Source organism: Haliotis rubra, unplaced genomic scaffold, assembly GCF_003918875.1.
Source record: "Haliotis rubra isolate DU_JTF1 unplaced genomic scaffold, ASM391887v1 Scf923, whole genome shotgun sequence".
NCBI classification, from domain to species: Eukaryota; Metazoa; Mollusca; class Gastropoda; order Lepetellida; family Haliotidae; genus Haliotis; species Haliotis rubra.
The window spans coordinates 244,283-250,598 of record NW_025767661.1 but is presented as its reverse complement, the minus strand read 5'-3'; positions in this window follow the sequence as shown (position 1 = coordinate 250,598).

Genomic DNA, 6,316 nt, shown 5'->3' with positions numbered 1-6,316 from the left:
CGAGTGCCAGGCAGGGACCAACAAGTACCATATTTTAGTGCGTCTTGTGGTATGACGCGGTCGGGGATCGAACCCGCGGACGCTCTAACCACTACACCACGGAGGCGGTCTACACCTCGACAAGGACAAGCTACAGATATACACAAAGGTTTCCATCGATTGAAGTTACTCTATCCGGGTCATAATAGGCATCGTATTAGTCTCTTTATTATCAACACCAGATATATCGTCACGGAAAACGAATACACCGCCAACTTGGTATATGGAAATATTTTGCCGGACTCTTGGTTTTTGTCTCTTCAGGTCTGCAGAACGTGGCCTGGCAAGTTTGGTTGACGACCAATTGCCGTAATATGGCCTCTAAATTCAAACAAATCTTAAGTTTTCAGTGTCCAGAATTATTTTAAATATGGCACGTCTTACCCGTAAAATTGAAAAAGTCAAAAGGGCCATCAGAAAGTCAGAAGGGCCATAGAGATAGGTCAAAAGGGCCAAACTTTTAGAAAATAGTAAGATTAAGAGAAATTTTATTACATGTTGTTGCAGTAGTTCTAATCCTATATGAGAAAATAGTAAGATTAAAAGAAATTCATTACATGATGTTACAGTAGTTTTAATACTAAACATCCTAAATACATCAGAGTGCCTCAGTGTTGTTGATTTAAAAAATCTCAGAGTGGTTAAGTGTTTACTTTATACCATACAACTGTTTGTGTAATGATTACAAGAGGTTTACACAGAGTCATGGGTGTCAGACACTAGTCAGTAGTCTAAACAAGATTAATGTTTTAATTTGTTGTGAATCATGGGTGTCCAGCTACTGCATGATGGGAAACTTCAACGCTACATAAGACACTCTGCAAAAGAAGATCAGGAAGAACTGTTTGGGGCATGGCAAATGTATAAGGATGAGGAAGTGGGCCTGCTGCGCTCTTGAACATGTGCTCACGAATCTATGACCCTACCACGTCAGTGGAATGTGTATGATGATGTGTCTAGTGATGATGTTTGTGGTGAACTCTAAAGATGAGTGAATTGTGAACATTTGAACCACTTAAACCACCATTTGAACCACTCAACTGTCGAGTGTATGATGATCACACTAAAAATTATTACTTTTGTTACTATTTACATATTGATACAAATATAAATAATAATAATAATAATAGAAGCTGGTTTTTCACTGGGTTACTGACAAACAAGGAGCAAACCATCTTTTAACTCCGCAGCCCAGTCAGCCTTCCTCCGGTAGTGACACCAACCACACTGGAGATGGGACTTGCCCCAGGGGGAAGGCACAGAACCCGACCAAGAATATCTTGGTCAAACCACCTTAAAACCACACTACTTGAGTGTGCGAGAGCGACAGGATGGCCTGAAAATCCACGTATCAATGGCAAGTCGCTGAAGCTGCATTGGGACAATGCCATGCCCATGTATGCTTACCTGACGGAGCAAAATCTCCGAGATCAATTCCGGCGGCTTAAAAATCTCATGCCCCGTGAGCCAGTTCAACCCACAACTGGTGCCCGTCAGGAACCTTTGCATGAACAGAATGCTCAAGTGGCAGCAGACCCAAAACTTCTAATGGACGTCCGTGTCAACCTCTTTCCTCTTGCTGATGGAAACTCTTCCGGCATAGAGACAATTGGCCCCGAAATTTCGGATGCTCACTCTTCCTCTTCCTCAGTTGCAGATCTTTCCGAAAATCCTGTGTATATTTTGTTTCATTCTATTTATGCTGAAATATGTGACATACCTTTAGAAAAACGGAGGCCAATTCAACAAACAAATGTATCTTTTCCCAAACATGAAATTAATTTATTAAATGTCATTATTTCTATGAAACTTTCTGCGGACTGTTCATTACATGAAGTTAATTGTTGTGTCTATGCTGCCGCTCGAACCTTGGAGGAAATTCACACAGTTTCCAAAGAAAAAACATCTAATACTAAGAACAATACACCAAAGAAAAACCGGTTTCAAGTAAAACTAACGGAAACTAGAAAATACATTTCCTGGATAGAGCTGTGCCTGAAACTAAGATCATCAGGGAGTCCAATGTCAAAACGGCAAAAGACAATATGGAGAAAATTAAAATTGCAGTTCAAGACAACAAAAGAAAAGGTACTTCTCCAAATTGTCGATTCCCTCAAGGCAAAAATAAAAGTTTGGACTGAAGGAAAGAAAAAATGGGAAAAGAAAAATAAATTCATCAAACAAAATAAACTTTTTAGAAATAATGAAAAACACTTCTACAGGCAACTGAAAACAAACGGTGATGGTGAGCATGATAAACGGCCTTCCATGGATGCCAATGAAAGGTTCTGGAAACAGTTGTGGTCTATACCCGGCGACTGCAACCTGGAGGCACCATGGGTCCGTGATTATGACCATGCAATGCATGAGAAAGTAAATAGGTCGTTTGTCTGTTACATCTCACCAGATTGCCTGAAAAGTGTCATCAAAAAGTCCAAATCTAATACAGCTCCAGGGCCTGATGGCATTCGAAACCGGTATTGGAAACTGTTCCCCTGTGTCCAAACACCATTACTTCACTGTTTCAATTCTCTTGTGGACACAGGTGATGTTCCTCCATGGTTCTGCAAAGGTCGCACAATACTTCTCCCCAAGAAAGGAGACTTGACTGATCCCAAAAACTTCCGCCCTATCACATGTTTGAATACTCAGTATAAAATATTCACAGGGTGTTTGGCAAACCTCGTGTCATCTTACTGCTCTTCCAATAATTTACAGAGAGCAGAAGGGGGCGAGAAAGGGATGTTGGGGATGCAAGGATAAACTTCTTGTACAAAAAATGATTTTGGAAGAGGCTAAAACATATCACCGCAACCTCTCCATGTGCTGGATTGACTACAAAAAAGCATACGACTCTGTTCCTCACGAATGGATTCTGAAGTCTCTTCATTGTATTGACCTCCCTGAGCGACTACTTGATTTACTCAAGTCGTTAATGAGTTGCTGGTCGACTCAACTTGAGATGTACTCGCAAGGGCAGGTGCAGACTTCGGAATCTATTCCAACCAGAAAGGGAATATTCCAGGGGGACTCCTTTAGTCCTTTGCTTTTTTGTTTGTCTCTGAATTCTTGGAGCTTTCTGCTCAACAGAGAGGAGGGTTACCATCCCGGACCATCTCAGCACAGATCCCTAACACCGCTTACTCATCTCCTTTACATGGATGACATCGAGCTCCTTGCCAAAGGAGATACAAATTTGAAAGAACAGGTTCTCCTTGTCGAGTCCTTTTCTAATGATATTGGCATGACGTTTGGACTTGACAAATGTAATACCCTTCATTTGAAACGTGGCAAGGTAGTTAATGGTGGATTGGTCAAGTTACAGGGGGAGGAGTACAGCGATGGGAGTAAACCAGGTGAAGTCCTTCACCAAGTCTGCCCAGAGTCGGTCTTTTGTGGAGAAGCTTTCTGAGAAGCCATTGCATTGTGTGTACATGAAGTGTGTGGAGCTGAATAGCAACCCCCACCGACTCCTTCGCCTGGATGAAGTCGGCTGGTCTTAAATGTGAAACTGAGGGCTTCCTTTTTGCTGCTCAGGACCCATTCGTAATCGCCTAAATGTTATTCTTAAAGAGAATATTAACATGAAATGTCGACTTTGCAATGAATTCACAGAGACTGTCCAACATCTTGTCAGTGGATGCCCTTCCTTGGCACAAACAGCATATCTTAAACGACATGATGGCATGGCTCGCTGCTTTTACTACCGTCTCCGCCATGTCTGTGGCTTTGACTTTAAGGTCCACCAAGGTATGACCCTGAACATGTCCAGGGCGTCATGGAAAATGATGCTTTCAAACTTCGATTTTTTTTTAGATATCTTGTGGACTATCTTAACATGCAATTTAACATGGTGAAATCTTCAAAGTGTCGCTGTGACCTTGAAAATTAAGTGAAGGTCACCAAAATCGACTGGGCCTTGCACTTTCCCTAGATGAGCCTGGTGTCAAACATGAATAAAGTCAAGAGAATGGTTCTTGAGATATCTCGCTGACCATCTTTACATGCAGGTTAACACACTGAAATCTTCAAAGTGTCACTGTGACCTTGAAAATTATGTGAAGGTCACCAAAACAACTGTGCCCTGCACCTTCCCTGGATGAAGCTTGGTGTCAAGTATGAAGAAAGTCCAGAGAATGGTTCTTGAGGTATCTCGCTGACAAGCATAACATGCAGGCTAATATGCTGAAATCTCCAAAGTGTTGCCATGACCTTGAAAATTAAGTGAAGGCCACCAAAAACAACTGGGCCCTGCGCCATCCCTAGATAAAGCTTGGTGTTGAATATGAAGAAAATCTAGTAAACTGTTATTGAGATATGGGACATGGGTAAAACGTTCAAGTCCCCTTGTGACCTTGAAATTAAGGTCAAGGTTACCAAACCTGACTGGGACCTTTCTTACACTGTGATGAACCTAGGTACCAAATATGAAAAGAACCTAGTCAATGGTTCTTAAGATATTCAAATTCGTATGTACGGACGGAAGGATGGCGGGGGATAATAAAACATAAAATATATATATGTTTGTATGTTCTTTTTTACCTATGGCCCTTTTGACTTAAGTCTATGGCCCTTTTGATTTTCCCTTGGTCCTTTTGTCTACAACCTGTAAAAGCATTAAAAACTATAGAAAACGAACAGTCTCTCTCTCTCACACACACACACACACACACACACTCTCTCTCTCTCTCTCTCTCGATCGAGCGGACTGTTGAACCAGCGCATGGCTGACATTAAAAAATAACACAAACGCGGGTATATCGTACAGGTCACTTGTCGGACGGCAAAGCAGTTTATTAAACAAAGAGCAGACGACAACATCTCGGTATACGGGAGTGAAACAGAGCCACCATAATGAAGTTCGGTCATGAATGAACAGAACTCGGCAACATGGCCGTAGGATGCTCTGGGAAACATGATAAAAAAACTGGAAAAACTTAAACAATATCTCAGGATGGGAAAAACATGAAATGCATAATATTGTTGTCTTTGGTAATTTCTTTTTGAAAAAAAAATTACACTGAAATTGAATAGTTACGTTCGTAGTCTACTCTGGCATTGGATGAAAGAAAGGAAAATGATACACAAAATACTACACAAATTTCTTCTTCTCAGTTCAATGATTTTCCTAAACTGTCCTTTATTCAATATTTTGTAAATTCCTATATAAAATATCTTGCATCTGAACTAAAAGCTACGATTACATCTGATAAAAAAAGCCTGCCTTAAGCCCATGAGTGTTTCAATAATGGAAAAGGATTAACAATGGATGAAAAATAAAGTTTAAACAACAAATGCAATGAGGATGTTTAAAACTTTTCAAATTTCATTTACTTCTGACACTACTGTAATACTTCAGTCAACTCTAAAATAGTATGTCAAACTACTGATAGACATGACAATAGTTTACTCTCAAATACTCACAAATAACCTATTTAATCCAAAGAACCCTTATGGTGGAGTGAGCATGGTTTTACACCACTTTTATCAATATTCCAGGAAAAATGGTGGGGACACCAGAAATGGGCTTCACACACTGTAATTGTTCCCATGTGGGGAATTGAACCCATATCTTCAGCATGAGGAGTGGACGCTTTAACCAATGTCATTCAACTAAAAAACTCAGTTCAGTTATACAATATACCAGTATCTCTAATACTTTAATATATGTATGATGTATCGCATGGTGACTTATTGAACACATGAGGTCAGATCAAATATGAACCTATAAAAAATGACTCTTTCATAAATATTTATGAAGGCTTCTTTCTGTTCAATTACATCATAAAATCTATTGAAGAATCTCTTCAAATTCAGAATCTAGACTTTCCAAAGTATGCCAGAAGTGTGTTAACAGACAATTTTGTTTCAGGTTTTGCATGAGAGAAGAAAGTGCTAATTGGAATCAAAATGATTCCTTTAGGTGGTTAAAATGCACTTTAACCACAAGCTTAACCCACTACACAAGCTGACAAAAAACCAAACTGTGAGTGTTTGAAATCTTAAATCATGGAAGTTTAAATTCATGATACATGTTCAAATTTTGGGCAACAATTCCATTTATTTTACCTAACATCTAGATGATCGAAAACATTTTCTACAGGTTATTTTACAGCTGACTGGCACGATTCTTCCATTTTGATGTACAAAACCGATCTCATCACCTGTTGTAGACATATTATGCACTAGGAGTGAAACGATATGCCAGTGCACGAGTTTTATATGCAATGATACACGCATTACATGTTTGTCTGCAATGATACAAGATGGCACACTT